This window comes from Rattus norvegicus, chromosome 12 (assembly GCF_021556685.1).
Source record: "Rattus norvegicus strain SHRSP/BbbUtx chromosome 12, alternate assembly SHRSP_T2T, whole genome shotgun sequence".
Classification (NCBI taxonomy): Eukaryota; Metazoa; Chordata; class Mammalia; order Rodentia; family Muridae; genus Rattus; species Rattus norvegicus.
The window spans coordinates 49,100,348-49,117,100 of record NC_141545.1 but is presented as its reverse complement, the minus strand read 5'-3'; positions in this window follow the sequence as shown (position 1 = coordinate 49,117,100).

The window sequence follows — 16,753 nt, the reverse complement described above, 5'->3', positions numbered from 1 at the left end:
CTGGCCTATTCCCCACCTGTAACCTTAAGTATAAGAGGTTCTGTACTGCCTGTTCCAGGAAAGGTCAACCATGGGTTTATTTCAAAGAGTTGTTATAACCATCTTGAGACACTACCTTTGTTTCAAAAGGTTGTTATGACAACCTGTCATCCTGATGACCTGTTGTTATGACGACCTTGCTATGCCCACCTTGCAGCCCTGACTTTGTTTCCAGAGGTCCTTACGACCAATGTGTTACGCTTATGTTGGGCTCCTGTGGCCCCTCCTGTTTTGCCCACCAGATTCCCCACTTGGAAACCCCCTACCCCCGAGCTATAAAAACCCTTGTCTTCCTCACATCCAATGCTGACCTCTGAGACCCTGCCTTAAGGGGAGGCAGCCCATGTACATCAATTAAAAAAAGCTTGCTCTAATTAATCTAGCTATGGTGATTTGGGTCTGGGGTCTTTCTCCTCCCATCTTCCGGATTAACACTTCCTGCCACAGAGGCATGACTGGTGTACTTGCTTCATTGTTCTTCCGGGTCCTACTTGGCCCATCCAGCTGGCAGGGCTGAATAGCATCCTGGAATAATATGACCCAAGGTCCTGTTGTCTCCTGAGCTGGTTGGGTGCTCTTGCTTCCTGAAAAGAAGTGGGGCCTAGCTTTGGGGTGATTGTCAGAGCTTCATTTTCCTCATATGTCCCCAGGCATATTCTCCTCTCAAGGGTCCTGGGAGAAGCCAGGGAATACAGGGCTTGGCTCATAATAGATATCCCATAAGGGCTCCCCTTGTAGCATCCCTGCCCCTACAGTAAGGAAAGAACATTTACGCCCCAAAGTGGAGGCAGGCGGGTCTCTAGCCCCTTGGGAGCCTCGTCAGCAGGGCCCGCTCCAAATCGATCTTTTTCTCCCCCATTTTTGTAGCTCATGTCAGCATCTCTTGGGATGGGCGGAGAAACTGTCCGAGTCAGCACACGGCGCCCGCCAGACACCAACGTTCTTTATTAATTAACCGCCAGATGTTAACTTTGCATCTTTTATCAGAGGGAGCTTTGTCACCGGGACCTTGTATGTCAAGTCATTAGGGACAGGCAGGAAAGCATCTCTGGAGGACACAGGAGTTGACAAGGTGGCTCCCACCCCCTTGGGGCACACAGGCTCCCACTCAGATCCCTGCCGGTGCTTTGAGCTGCCCCTGGAGATTCACAGCTTTTGGTCTTGCTCTCTGTAAACCGAAACCTGCTGAACAGAACCTGCTTCATCCCATTCCCATCCGCTGGAGAGAGACCTAGAAGCTGGTTAACCCAAATAAGCAGCCCTGTGACGAACCAGTGTCTGTGTCACCAAGGAAACTGACAAGGTTCCTGGAAAGGGAATGGTCAGCGGAGAAACTAATTTAGATGGAGCGTATTTTCCCCCTCGGGGAGATGATGTTTAAGTATAGAATCATGGGAAGAGCCAAGGGCAGAAGTTCCGGGCTGAGGGCACAGCAAAGGCAAAAGATCTGGGACACACATAAAGGCTGAGCTAGGATCTGAGGGGCTGAATGTATGACAGGCAGCTAAGTGACTTGTGGAGCTGCAGAGCCCAGGGTTGTGCCCCGGGGGGGTTGGGGGGTGGGTGGCACAGGAGAGACCTGGGTTTCTTGTCTGGAGAGCCATAGCAGGCTTCTGGGAAGACGAGAGATGCCAATGGGGTAAGGGATAGGTTGATTTTAAAATGGCCAGTGTGTCAGGGTACCGATGTCTGAGTGTTGACATGGATGTAGCTTGACAATGTCTCAGCGAGAATGGGGAATTTACAGGGTATTCACAGGGTACCAGGGGTCAAGAACTACTTAGGGGGTGGAGACTAGTAGAGCGGTTTGGGTCCTCCGTTCAGGTGGAAATGGGCAGAGGGGAGAGACCATCTGGACTCTTAGTTCCTTGTTCCTGACAGAATTGCGTTTTTTCTCTCCCTCCCCCTTCTCTTTTTTTTTTTTTAAGATTTATTTATTTATTATATATAAGTACACTGTAGCTGTCTTCAGATACACCAGAAGAGGGCATCGGATCTCTTTACAGATGGTTGTGAGCCACCATGTGGTTGCTGGGAATTGAACTCATGACCTCTGGAAGAGCAGTCGGGTGCTCTTAACCGCTGAGCCATCTCTCCAGCCCCCCCTTCTCTTTTTTAAATTAATTTTTGTACGTTCTATATTTATGTGTATCTGCATGATAGACAGCAGATCCCACTACAAAGGGTTGTGAGCCACCATGTAGTTGCTGGGAATTGCACTCAGCCAGTGCACTTAACCGCTGAGCCCAAAACTGTGGTTTTCCTTTGACGAATAGAGAAATGGAGGGCTGGCACAGCGGCAGCAAGGTCACACACAAGAAGCAGCAGGTGGAATCTTCGAACCAGGCAGGCAAGCATCCAGGTCACCCCGCAGCCAATCACAGCAGTCGGCAATCGGCCAGGTCACTCCGCAGCCAATCACAGCAGTCGGCAATCGGCCAGGTCACCCCGCAGCCAATCACAGCAGCCTTTTCCTACAGCTTCCTTGACCCTGCACCCTGCTCCCAACTCACACAACAAAGGCCACTGGGAAGAGCGTGTGGTGAGCTGTCCAGGCTGGAAGTAGTGGGTCCCAGTTCCAGGCTGCCCCAGCCTACCAGACCCCAGCCCATGATCGGTCCAGGGCTCTACGGATGCAGATGCAAGCCTGTGGCATCCGGGCACACAGGACGCCATCACCGAAGGGTATCATTTCACAAGCCATCTGATAAACAAGTGATTACTTTGGATTTGCATATAATAAATATCACCCCCAGGAAGGGTGCGCGTGCGTGAGCGGGAGACCGCATGAGGATGAGACATAGAGCAGGGCTCATGTCTTATTTATGAGGATAAACAAGAGCAGAAGCTGGCATAATCAACACGTATTTAATCTTAGTCACCCTCTGACTCTAATCAGGCAAGGTCTTAACAGTGCAGTGTGTGTGTGTGTGTGTGTGTGTGTGTGTGTGTGTGTGTGTGTGTGTGTGTGTAGGTTGTGGGGGACACCCCTGCCACATCCCACTCACACAAGGCTTGTAGCTAGAACAGGGACTACCTAAGAGGAATAGTTCACAGAGACAATGTCTTTTATTTCTTTTTATTCTTTCTTTCCTTCCTTTTCTTTTCTTAAAAAACAAAACCAGGGGGTTGGGGATTTAGCTCAGTGGTAGAGCACTTGCCTAGCAAACGCAAGGCCCTGGGTTCGGTCCCCAGCTCCGAAAAAAAGAAAAAAAAAAAAAAACAAAAAAACAGGGCCACATGTAGTCCAGGTTGACTTCAAAATTGCTGTGTAGCCAAGGCTAGCCTTGAACTTCTGACCCTCCTGCTTCCACTTCCCAAGTGCTAGGACTATATGTATGTCATCATGCACAGCACTGTTTTTAGTTAGTTTTTTCTTACATACATTTATTTCTGTGTGGAGGGAGCGTGCCATAGAAAAGATACAGAGGTCAATTTGGTTTTTTCTTCTATAACATGGGTTCTGGCTGGGGACTAAACTTGGGTCATTATGCTTCACAGCAAGGTCTTTTACCCTAGGAGCTCTCCCCTGTCATTTGGGGTGTGTGTGTGTGTGTGTGTGTGTATGTATGTATGTATGTATGTAGATATATATGTGTATGTATGTGCTCATGTATGTGTATGTGGGTAGGTATATGTTTGTGTGTATGCATATGTGTATTTATGTGTATCTGTATGTGTATGTGTGTATGTGTGTATGTATGTGTGTATGTATATGTGTGTATGTGTGTATGTGAGTGTATATGTATGTGTGTATGCATATGGGTATTATTATATGTCTGTATGTGTATGTGTGTATGTATATGTGCGTATGTGTGTATGTATGTGTATATGTGTAAATGTATGTGTATATGTGTGCATGTATGTGTGTATATGTGTGTATGTGAGTGTATATGTATGTGTGTGAGTATGTATATATGTGTGTGTATATGTATGTGTGTATGAATGTGTGTGTATGTCTGTATGTGTGTGCATTGAGTTATATGTATATGTATATATGTGTGTATGTGTATGTATATGTGCATGTATGTGTCTGTATGTGTGTGTATGTATATGTGTGTATGTATGTGTCTGTATGTGTGCCTGTATGTGTGTGCATTGTGAGTTATATGTATGTGTATATATGTGTGTATGTGTATGTATATGTGCATGTATGTGTCTGTATGTGTGTATGTATATGTGTGTATGTATGTGTCTGTATGTGTGCTTGTATATGTCTGTATGTGTGTATGTATATGGGTGTGTGTGTGTGTGCACCTGTGATTATATGTGGAGGTTGTGGGGCCCCTTTATAGGTTCGACTCTCTCCTTCCACCTTCACATGAGTTCCAGGTAGCAAACTCCTGCCGTCGGGCTTGCCCAGCCACATGAGCTCCAGGGATGGATTCAGGTTGCTCAGCTTGTCAGCCAGCCCCCTAACCCACTGAGCCATCTTGCTGGCCCGTAACAACCCCCACAAACACCCACCCAGTGTTGCCAAAATATGTCTGAACTCTCAGAAGTCCTTGAAGACAGCTATGTAAATTGCAGCACTCACCACGGTTCCGTGTGAAACCGTGTGAAAATGTCACACATTTTCAGTGCGACAGGAAAGCAAAGCTGGAAAAGAAGGGAGGAGGGAGAGTACTGTACTGGAAAGTAAGTCACACGTTCACGTATGCCAGAGCAGAGACTCAAACCTGGGACTCAGATCCTGAAACCGAGGACCCCTATCCCCCATCACTCTCCTAATGTGGCAGGAAAGAAACCTGGCAGAAGCCCTCCCTCATTCCCAGTCTCCAGCTCCTAAGCTGCTGCTGGAGAAGTTGCAGCATATTACAAAGCAAGGGGCTTGCCCACATGGGCAGGAGTCGAACTTATATCCTGGTGTGGAGCACGCATGCGGGATTTACGCCACGGCTATTGTATTGCCCTTGGCATTTGATAGTGTAGGGGTAAAGACAGACACAGTGAGGAGCCGAGGAAGCCTGGTGCGGACAAAGTCCTGAGCGAACTTGTGCTGCTGTCATGGGCACAGTCATTCAAGGACCCCAGAGCCTCAGGCCCCAGAGGCAAATGACAAAGCTTTCCTTTCTGGCCTGTGTGTGAATGTTGATAATGTGTACAGGAAGTATCTACCATAGTGTTCTCCCCCAGGGTATTTCCAGCCTGAAGGCTAAACCTGCCTCCTTGTTCAGCTGTACACCGTTCTCTCTGCCTCTCTGTTCAGCTCCATGAAATAAACACACTCCTCCATCAGCAGACAGATCCCCAGATCCCAGACTTGTCCATGTGTCTGTCTCTCTCTGTGTGTCTGACTTTTCTTCAGTTCCTCACTACCCTTGTCAGGTCCAAGTCCCTGGACCCATGCAAGGAGGCAGCAGTTCTCTTTGCTTTGTGATGACTGCACCCTAATTTGGGGGCCATGTCTTCCTGTCAGTGGATCCCTTGGGTCTATCCACTATCACACGTTCTGGGCTGAAATGCCTCGGGTGGCCCTTCCTCACATATCTGCTGCCTGGATTCCATGACTGGGGTGGCTGCAGCTGCCCATGTCCCTCCTCCCCTCATCATCTCCTCACGGAGCCAGTCTGTGCTTCCTCACAACATGGCAGTTGCAATGGCGTCCTACACTGCACATGGTAGCTAGCTGCCTTCCACAGAACTGACATTCCAAAGCCCTGGATGCGTTTTTCTCTTTGGGTGTATTTGTTTGTTGTTTATGGGTGCAATGTTTTGCGCAATCACAGATGGCGGCTGTGTGGTCTTAAATTTCAAGTAGCCCGGAAAGCACAAAGATGATAGGAAACCCGGTAATCACTCAAAATTCCAACACACAGAAACCTGCTCAGCAGCCATGACTAGCTACAATCCAGTTCCTGACTGGATGCTGGACGTTCTGGAAACAGGCCACTTCCTACGGGTGAGGTCCTGAAGGGAAGGTGATCAAGAGGGAGATTCCAGGCACTCATGCACAGGACACACGGGACACACAGGACACACAGGACAGGTACCTCCCAGTAGGTCTCTACTATCCAGCCTGAGTCTCCTAGATCCCAAATTGTCATCTCTGTCTGACCTTTGGATGCTGCTATATGGCATCCAAGCCACCTGTACTGTCACCCATTCCTATCGCCACTGTGAACCACAGTAAGCATTACTATGGTTACTACCACCATTACTGTTACTGTTCTTCCCATAAAGACAGTTACTGCCCCTGTTGTCACAATGATTTCCTCATTAGAACTGTTGCTACAATGTTTATCACCTCTCTTGCCACCACCACTGAACCACTCACTACTACCTCTGCCGTTACTGCCCAAGCCACTCCTGTCTCAGCCTCTCATCTCCCCATAAAAGGGCTGAGACCACAGATGCACTCTACTGCTCCCAGATTTGACATGACTTCTGGGGATTTGAACTCAGCTCCTTGGGTCTACCCACCAAATGGTTCCCCACCCCACTGAACCATCTCCCCAGCCCCTCTGTAGTAATTTTTATGGTTACGTTTAAATTCTCATTACAAATGTAACGAATTTTCATTTTTTTTTTTTGCTTCTTTTTTTCGGAGCTGAGGACCGAACCCAGGGCCTTGCACGAATTTTTATTATATAAAAATTAAACTACTGGGGTTGGGGATTTAGCTCAGTGGTAGAGCGCTTGCCTAGGAAGCGCAAGGCCCTGGGTTCGGTCCCCAGCTCCAAAAAAAAGAACCAAAAAAAAAAATTAAACTACTGATAATTTCAAAGAAGAGAATAAAACTCATTCCCAAGTGCCAGCCTGCAGAGATGTCAGTCCCCACTCTGTCCTGATCCTTCCACAGTTGACACCTTTCGCCTCATCCTCCTGTCGCTTCTCTGGTGGACTTCTTACACCAGTTAATTTTTCAACATTTGCAACATTTTACAATTTTTTTCTTTTTCTTTTCTTTTTTTTTTTTTTTTTTTTTTTTGGAGCTGGGGACCGAACTCAGGGCCTTGCGCTTGCTAGGCGAGCGCTCCATTTTACAATTTTTTAAGCTTAACGTTTCTTTAAATGTTAACTTAAGGAATATTGACACTTCCACTTTTTTCTCTAAAAAGAAATTATATTTCTTTATTTTGGGGGCGGGTACCTGTCATGCACCTGTCATGACCGGTGTAGAGGTCAGAGGACAACCTGAGGGAGTTATGGGGATCCTGAGTGTGTGTGTGTGTGTGTGTGTGTGTGTGTGTGTGTGTGCATGCACGCGCCCACAGAAGCCAGAGGCATTGATTACCTGTAGATGGAATTACAGGGGTTGTAAGCCTCCTGATGTGGGTGCTGGGAACCGAACTTGAATCCTCTGGGAGAGCATTCACTGAACCATCCCTCTGGTCTCTCTCTCTCTCTCTCTCTCTCTCTCTCTCTCTCTCTCTCTCTGGCTGGAGCTGGAGTGGGAGGTGGGGCTGCCGGCTGCCTCTGGTTTTCAATCGGCCCCTTCCCCCGCTGGATAGCATTAGGGGAGTCTCTGGGGCCCTCTGACCACATTTTTGTACATCAAAAGTGGAGATTAGCAGAAGCTACACAGAGGTGAGCAGAGGGCAGCAGCTTTACCACTCGACTGCTGCCCCTTTGAGAGACAGCAACACTCCCATGCCACCCTGTTGGCGAGTCAGCACCCACTGGAGAGCCAGATAACATGAAACTGTTAAAACGTTGTAGAGAAGAATCCCGAACCCGCTCCCACCAGTTTTTAGAAAGGTTTCTGTGAAGCATGAAATCTCAGGTGAATCCCACAGTGTGTGAACAGGAAAAGGGATGTGGGGTGGGGACCAGAACGTGACAGCTGTACCTGGGGAGGCTGGCAGGCTTCTGGCTGTCTGTATCCTGTCCTTGGTGACAATATTGACCTTCCATCAGAGGAATCCCTCCCCCATGTGGAAGTGGGATGAGCACAAGGTGTCCTGTGGCCACAGGGAAGGATGTCAGGGCCAGACAGCAAGCCCTAGAGGCTGGTCAACCCGTAACAGTGATGCTCACTGCAGAGACAGATGGACAAGGCACTTCCTCCCAACTGGCACCTGGGGGCAGTTCTGGATAGGGATGGACGCTTTAAAGTGGAAGGCAGTCCACTCTCAGCGTCTCACGTCAGCTCTGTGTGCAGTTTATTTCGGGGCGTGATCACGCTTACCCGGCATCACAGAAATCCTGAGTCTGCGTTAGTAATGGGGCTTCGTTGCCAGAGTGCTTGTCAGGCATGCACTAAGTCAGGTCTGATCCCCAGTCCTGAGCAAAATGGATGCACACTGTTATCCCAGCACCCGGAGGTGGAGGCAGAAAGATTAGGAGTTCAAGGTCATCTTTAGTTACTTGGCCCAATCTGGGTTATGTGAGACACTGTTGGAAAAAAAGAAAGAAAGAAAGGGGAAAGGAAGGGGGGAGGGAGGGAAGGAGGAAGGGAGGAAGAGATGGAGGGAAGGAGGGAGGGAGAGAAGGAAGAAAAGGAGGGAAGGAGAGAGGGAGGGGTGAAAGGAAGGAATGGGAGGGAGGAGGGAGGGAAGAAGGGAGTGAGAGAGAGGGAAGGAGGAGGGGAAAGAAGGGAGGGAGGGAGAGAGGGAGGGAAAGGAGGGACAGAGGAAAGGGGGAGGAAGGATGAAGGGAGAGAGGGAGGGAGGAAAGGAGGAAGGGAAGGCTGGTTGTGGTCCACAGGCAAGTGTTTAACATTAGATCCCTGTTCAGTGGTTTAAAAAAAACAACAGGGGTTGGGGATTTAGCTCAGTGGTAGAGCGCTTGCCTAGCAAACGCAAGGCCCTGGATTCGGTCCCCAGCTCCGGAAAAAAAAAGAAAAGAAAAAACAAACAAACAAACAAACAAAAAAAAAACCAAAAAACCCAACAAACCAATGTTGAGTTTAAAGGTTCAGGACTTTGGAACCTGGGGCAGGGTCCTTGGCCTCTCTGAATCTGTTTCCTTTTGGACTTCCCAGGCAGGTGGGATGGGAAGATGGCATGATGCTCGCCTGCAAGAGACTTGGAATCACTGGAACCTATTGCATAATGGGTAGCATCTTCTTAGTATTCTGTGGCTGTCTCACTACCAGGCACCTGTGTTTCCTCTGCCTGGGGCTGGTGGCTTACCTGAACCAAAGTTCACCTGCTGTGATGGAGGTTGGGAGTCTGTAAAACATTCTCACGCTTGCTTGGCTGACCTAGGATTCTGCAGAAAGTGACCTCAGAGCTAGGCTGCAGGGACATGGGAGGCTCCAGGGAAGCTTCAAGGAAATGAACTCCTGCTCCTTGTGGGAGGCATATTGCAGCGCGTTGAGTGGACAGCATCCTCAGGTGTGCTGTAGGGAAGGCCGCAGGCATCAGTGAGAACCCAGGTGTCCTTGGGTCCCTGCCTTGTAAGCCTGGAAGGGTCTAGCAGCCTGGGATAGAAGTATAGACAGGCCTGGTGGGTCTGTTGCCTTCTGGGTAGTGCAACCAGTTTAATCCTTGTAGGGTTCTGTGAGAGGCAGATCTCAGGAGAAACAGCCTCAGGGTGGTTGTGCACTTCCCAGTTCCTTTACCTGCTCTGACCCACCTATGTGCCACAATGGGTCTCCCCATTCCACTGCTGCAGAAAAGAGGCCCAGAAGTGAGGGGAGCACTGAGGATCTCAGGAGCAGAGCCTCTACCCAGTCAGACAACCAGTCTGAGACAGAGCCAGTTTACATGCTCCCTTGTGGCTCCAAAGGACAGAGTGGGCTGGTCTAAGAACTTGCTCACCCACAGAGGGGCTCTAATGCAATGAGTCTCTATGCGTCTTCTGCCTTCCTCCCTCCCCCCTTCTCCCCTCTCCTACTCCCCCTCCTCCTTCTCCTCCTACCCCTCCCCTCCCTTTCCTTTTCCTCCCCTTCCTCCCCCTTTCCTTCTCCTACCCCTCCTCCTTCCTCCTCTCCATCCTCCCCCTCCTCCCCTCCTCCCCACCTCCTTTTTTTCTTCTCCATTCTTTTCAGGCAGCTAGACAGACACTGTATGGTACCACTGAGCCACACCCTCAGCCCATGCCTCTCCTTTTAAATTTCAGCGGCCAATGAGTGGGTGATTTCAGTTCTGAAAAAAAAAAACTAAAAACTACAGACAAGTCACTTACATTAATTACATGTGTAGCTTTCGACAAACTCCTGAGAGACTGGCTCCCCAGCCCTCAGTTTAAGTCCTGGACCTCTGCCTCAGAGAGTTTTAAGGAGTCTGTAGGGAACAGTTGGGTCCTTCAATGGTCCCAGCCTCTCCTCCCCGTCCCAGCCCCCCACTTGTCTCCTCAGCCCAGCCTGTGCGCCGCACCCAGGGGCAATTTATGAACCAGATGTTTACCACAGGGTTTTACATGTGCTTGGTGTCTCGCCAAACATTATAGTAATTGGAGGCTGTGTTTAATTACTGATCAATGTAAAGTTAGGACGATGCCTGGAAACGCTTTGGTCTGGATCTCCTCTCTGCCTCAGAGACAACGGGAGGGGATCCTGGCATCCCAGGCTCAGCCCTTGCTAACCAAGACCTGCGAGGGGGCAAGGATGGGCAGAGCAGCTTCTGCTTGTGCTATTCCTCCTTGCACCAGCTCACCGCTGATGACCTCTCTGTGTCAGGCGCTGGGCCGCCTTGGCAAATGGTAGTTTACATTCATCCTCAACATAGGAGATCAACAGCAGCTGGGTTCCGACCACAAAGGCAACGTTTTTGTGCCTTTTAAGGCTGAGGCATTAGAGACACCCCAACCCCTGCTTTGCTCTCCTGGTCCACACACTCCTAGGAAACCAGCACACCATGGGAACACTCCAACAGTGCCGTGGAAGGATCAGATGTGGAGGGACTGGATACCACCGTGGAGACTGCCCACTGCAGCCCCTGTTGGGCTTGCAGGTGCCTGGGTCTCAGTGAAAGAGCACAGCGTGACTGTGTCCTCCTGAGACACCAAGCCACAGCCAGACCCTGGTCCTGTCCCACACACTCTGAGGGACCAAATGTTTATTTCGGAACAATGTTAGAGCTCCGTGAGAAAGAAAGGAACACACTGGAAGCCTGAGAAATAAAACAGCAAAGAGGACAGCAAGGTATGGGGATGGCACAGCTGTGTGAGGTGCAAGGGAGATTAACAGCGTTACCTTCTAAAATATTGATTGAATGCGTCTGTGTGTGTGTGTGTCTGTGTGTGTCTGTGTATGTTTGTCTGTGTGTGTCTCTGTGTGTATATCTGTGTATATCTGTGTTATTTCTGTGTGTGTATGTGTATCTATGTGTGTTTATGTGTGTATGTATCTCTGTGTCTATCTGTCTGTGTGTGTCTGTGTGTCTGTGTATATCTGTGTGTCTATCTATGTGTGTCTCCGTGTGTGCCTCTGTCTGTCTATATCTCTGTTGTCTGTATGTCTGTGTGTCTGTGTGTGTATTTCTCTGTGTGTTTGTCTGTGTGTGTCTGTATACATGTCTCTGTATATCTGTGTGTGTGTCTCTCTGTGTGTATATGTGTATGTGTCTCTGTATGTGTATGTCTGTATATATTTATGTGCACGTCTGTGTGTATCTGTGTGTGTTTGTGTGTCTATGGGTGTATCTGTGTGTTTTTATCTGTGTGTGTATCTGTGTATGTATCTGTATATGTATGTGCCTGTGTGTGTGTAAATATGTGTGTATGTTTGTGTGAGTGTATCTTTGTGTATGTCTGTGTCTCTGTGTATCTCTGTTTTTGTGTCCCTATGTGTGTCTGTGTGTGTTTGTATGTGTCTATGTATGTATGTGTGAGTTTGTGTGTCTGTGTATCTATGTGTGAGTTTGTGTGTCTGTGTATTTCTGTGTGTATATGTGTATGAGTTTGTGTGTCCTTGTGTGTATTTCTGTTTATATCTGTGTGCATGTCTGTGTATGTCTGTGTGTTTGTGTGTCTGTATATTTCTGTGTGCATCTATGTGTACATGTCTGTGCATGCCTGTATGTGTATTTCTGTTTGTGTCTATGCATGTGTGCACATCTGTGTCTGTGCATATCTGTGTGTGCCTGTGTGTGTATTTCTGTTTGTATCTATGCGTGTGTGCATATCTGTGCAGCACATGTACTCAGAGGCCAGAAGAGGATGTTCAGTCTGCTCCTCTGTCATTCTCTCCCATCCATCTCTCTCTGAACCTGAGGCTTATGGTTTCTGGGCTTGGCTGAAAACCAGTAAACCTCACCAACCCTTCTGTCTCTGTCTTGCTTAGAGATGGGGTTACAGGTTGTGCAAAATAACCAGCTGTTATACGCGCTCTGGGAGCCAACTTTGTCCTCATTGCTGTGCATTGAGAGCTCTTAACTGCCGACTCATCACCTCTCCAGCCTACATATTGGTGTTGTGTGATGTTATAACACCATCACCACAATAAGTGTGAATGAGTTAAACTTACCAATTAAAATGGCAAACATTTCCTTTTTCACAAAGATCTTGCAAGATAGACACTCTTGTATCCACCTCACAGATGAAGAAGCCAGGGCTCAATGGGGACAGAAACATACCTAAGGTCACCCAGCTTAGGCCTGGTGAGCCCAGGCCCCCCCTTACTGCAAACCCAGTGGTCATAACACCATCCTGCATTGTTAATTCCCTGGAAGAGGAAACTGAAATCCAGAAAGGGTCTCCCAAGGTCTGCAGCGGGGTCATCTCAAAGCTGGAGGGAGGAACCAGGAATCTCACCCCCGGTCTGGCTGCTACTGAGGCTAAAGGTCTGCTACCAAAGCGTAAAGACATTGAAGACAGCTGGGACCCTTGACCATGGCCATGAGATCCTGTGGGGGCTCCTCAGGAAAGGAAGACACAGGCACAAAATAAAGCACAGGAGTGCACAGCGAGGTGGCTCAGTGCACTGAGCCAAGCTCCTGTAATTACATCAGCCACGGTGTTATTCGTACTTGGGTGATGAGCATCTGTATTTTTGGGTCTGATTGCCCTATTTACATTTGGGATTTGCTGAACTGTTATTAATGTGTCCCAGAGGCCTGGGCAAAGGGTAGCCAGGGGCCCCCCCTTTTCCTAGAGCTCAAGAATATCAGTCCTTACCCCTTCACATGTGGCCCAGGCTGGCTCAGACTTCTCTTGGACCAACTGACAACAAGGCTGAGTTGAGCTCAGATTTCCCAACCTCTTGGAGATTCTTGCACACACTGAAGTATGCACACACCCAGGTACAGCCATTTGCATCCAGATGCACGCTTGCACGCCTATGTGCCACATACTTACACACCGGCAAGCACACACAGGGGATGTACATGAGTAAGTGGAAGTACCCACACGTGTGCACATCCAAGTATAGATACATGTACACAGGGCAAGTGTACACACATGTACACTTGGGCAGCACGGCAGATTGCCTGGGCCTCGGGACCACAGAGCAGTGACTGTTGAGTATATGAACCACTGGCCCAGATGGCATCTCCCAGCTCTGTAGGATGATGTCATCATGCAGGTGCAGGCAGGTACAAGATAGAATGAGGCCTGTCATTGGATGAGAAGGAAGGATGGGCGGGAGAAAAGTTTTAGAGAGAGGAGGAGACTGGAGGAGGCAGGGGAAGCAGTGGAGAGAACATGGAGGCTGGCGTTAAGATTCCTCTCTGCACATTTACAGGTTGTTATGAATGTTGTTAAGGGATGGATGTGTACAGGGCTTTGTGTGTCTAGGTGGGCAATTATATCTTATCAGTTGGATCAGAGGTTACTGTGTTGTGTGTTCTTTCATGTGGCGACTTAATTGAATTCAAGAGTGTGGTGGCTGGAGACACTGGACCGCCATGAAATTAAGATATGTATGTGTGGCATGGTGGCAGCCTGCCTTGGGAACTAGATGGGTAGAGAGATTGTTGCCAGGCTCAGAGAGTAGCCATCGACGGTGTGATAAGGGATGGAGCAGAGTGGGTGAGACTCTCTGACTGAGATGAAGACATCTACCACATATCTTGAGGCACTGAGGTGACGGATCTAGTACTGGATAAAAGACAGCATTTTTTTTTTTTTTATAATTTTACAGCAACACAGCTCTGCCACTCTCGCCAGCTGTGTGACATCGTGCAGGTCACCTCCCCTCTCTGAGCATCTCATTGGATTATTGTGAGGATCAAATGAACCACCAGGATTTATTAATCACATGCTTGCAATGCCCGGCAATGAGCTGCTTGGTTGAGGGGAACATTAAACGTATTCTTCCACACCCATGGATTCAGAACACACACAAATGCATGCACGTGTAGTCGCACACGCACGGGCACTCACACACTCCTCCTGACCCTTCCTCTCCTATCTCTGCCTGCTCCTTCTCCTCCTGGAGCATCAAAGGCAAGGTCTGCAGAGTGCAGGCAGAACAGAAGTGAATGTGAGGAGCAGCATCCTGCCTAGAGCTCGAGGCTGAGGGCTAGAACTCAGCTCAGGCACTTGAGGGCAGAGGAACCAGGCTATGCAACCCTGCGCCTCAGTCCCATCAGCATAGATGGGGCACCTTGCACGACTTGCCCACCCACGCCAGGCGACCAGTTCTATAGACTGTGGGAGCCCACCCCCACACCCCCATTCTCCCCACTCCCACCTTCCTGACAGGCTTGTTAGAGGAGGAGCTGACCTCACTCCCATGCAAATGAGAATGCAAATTATGTTAATTCTTCAAGAAGTGGAAACCAGAGCCTCCCCAGGCCAAAAGGCTGTCTTCTTCAACCAGATGTTTGCTCCAAGACACAAGGGACCAGGGACACCAACAGGAGTCAGGAGATGTGACACAGCCAGGTCACACGAGCACACGCACGCACAGGTACAGACACCCGGTTCTTAAAGGACCACCTTCATACAAACAGGGGAGCACGTGTGTGAGCAGTCAGATGCCATGGCCCAGCTGCATGGGAGGAGCTGATACAAGGCAGGCTCCGAACTCTGTGCATCTGCTCTTTCCTCTGTAAGAATGTAATGAGGCCACAGCTGGGCCACATCTGTGTGTGGTGGTTCATACTTCTAGGCTGAGACTGCTGAGGTCAGAAGACCCACCTTGAATGTGGGAAGGACTGCTCTGACCTCTGCAGGCACCCGGCGGTGAGCAGACACCCCAGGTAGATAAACATCTGTGCAGACAAAACACGGGGAGGGGGGCATGGGCAGGGCACCAGCATTCACTTCTATCTGCTTCCCGACTGTGAGGAAATATGACCAGCTGCCTCGTGCTTCTGACATCGTGCTAGAATTTCCTCAGCAAGAAGGAGGATGCTCTCAAGTTTGCTGGTGCCAAGTATTTTAACACAGAGAGAAAAGTAACTAAAACCAAATGGGAAGACATGACAGTGGCATGTGGTATACAGCAAGTACCAGTACACTGCGGCCATGATGGGAGCTTCTTCGTGCTGCTGAAGTTCAAGGCTGGGAGAGGCACTCTAAGGCCCCGGCGGCTCCAAGGTCTGGCTCCCAAGTTCCCATGATTCTATGGTTTTTCCTTAAAGTCTATCAGCCACCTAGATTGGGATGTTTCTCAAAATTGACCCCCTAAATGGTTTTACTACCTTTCTTCATCGGTGCCCTCCTCTGGTCTGTGACTACAGGGACGCATGAAGAAACTGAGGCCAGAGGCATCCATCATCACCAAGACCACCCCAGAGCTGGTGATGGGATGACTCCAGGAGATGTGGTCGCTCCTGGCTGGGCTCCTGCCCACAGTGTGCCCTTCAGCCTTCGCTGCTCTGGGCAGAAGCAAGGTCTGGGTGTGCTGCCCCATTGAAGAGGTGAGTCCTCCAGCGTGGACAGGACCCAGGCAGTGCCCCCTAAATAAAATGAAGTGGGGGTGATGTGAGCATGGTAGTCAGTCAGTGTTTGCTTACACTGAGCAGTCACAGCAACGCTGCTCTCCTCGTCCCATTCTCATCCCTAAGCAGGAAACACATAACCCCAGGCAAGGTCAATCAGGGAAAGAGTAGTAGACAGGACTTGAACTTGCGTCTTTTGGACTCCAGCTACTCACTGTGGTGCTCTGGGACTTACTTCCCCTGAGGGTAAAGCAGAAGAAACCAGGCTTGCAAACTGCACGTGCCAGGTGCCCAGCACAGAGGCCTCCTCAGCCTGCTGGGGACAGGGGAAATGGCGTGTAGCCTCAGGTGCCCATAAGGACCCCCTTGCTTCACACCCTAGGGAGCGGCATCTCCCTGCCGTGCCAGGGAAGGTCGTCGTCAGCGAACACATTAAATAAGGCCATGAATTTATCATGAAGGCCTGGAAATGAGGAGGCTTATCATTTATGGATGGAATAATTAAGCCGCCGCTCTCCACAGGTTCACCAAGGCCCACACCCAGGTGCCGGGCGACACCAGCAGCTGAACTGGGGACCAATCCAAGGCCTTCATTACGGCCTCCTGACCCAGACATCTCGCCCTGCACTCTGGGTGTGGGCATCCCACCGACGCCCCAGATATCTGCGTAGGCCCCGCCCCATGACGTCATATAAACTGGCCAGAAAGAGGTGGGGCTGCACCTCCTTAGAACTGGTGATTCTAGCTTCTTGGGGAAAAGAGGTTCCTTAATGTGACATTTGGAGGAACTTGGTCAACTAGCCTCAAGTTTTGACCCTGTCGCATCTGTTTTTCTGGATGGGTCACCCCCTCTCTCTGAGTCACTAAACAATGGGTAAGTGGAGGAGGCATAGGGCAGTCCATAGAGAGCTCGCGTGCACAGAGTCCTAGACTGGACCTCCACTCCAGGCAGCTTCTGTGTGCTTGTCCTCCTGGTGTTCGGGAAGTGCGGGCAGGAA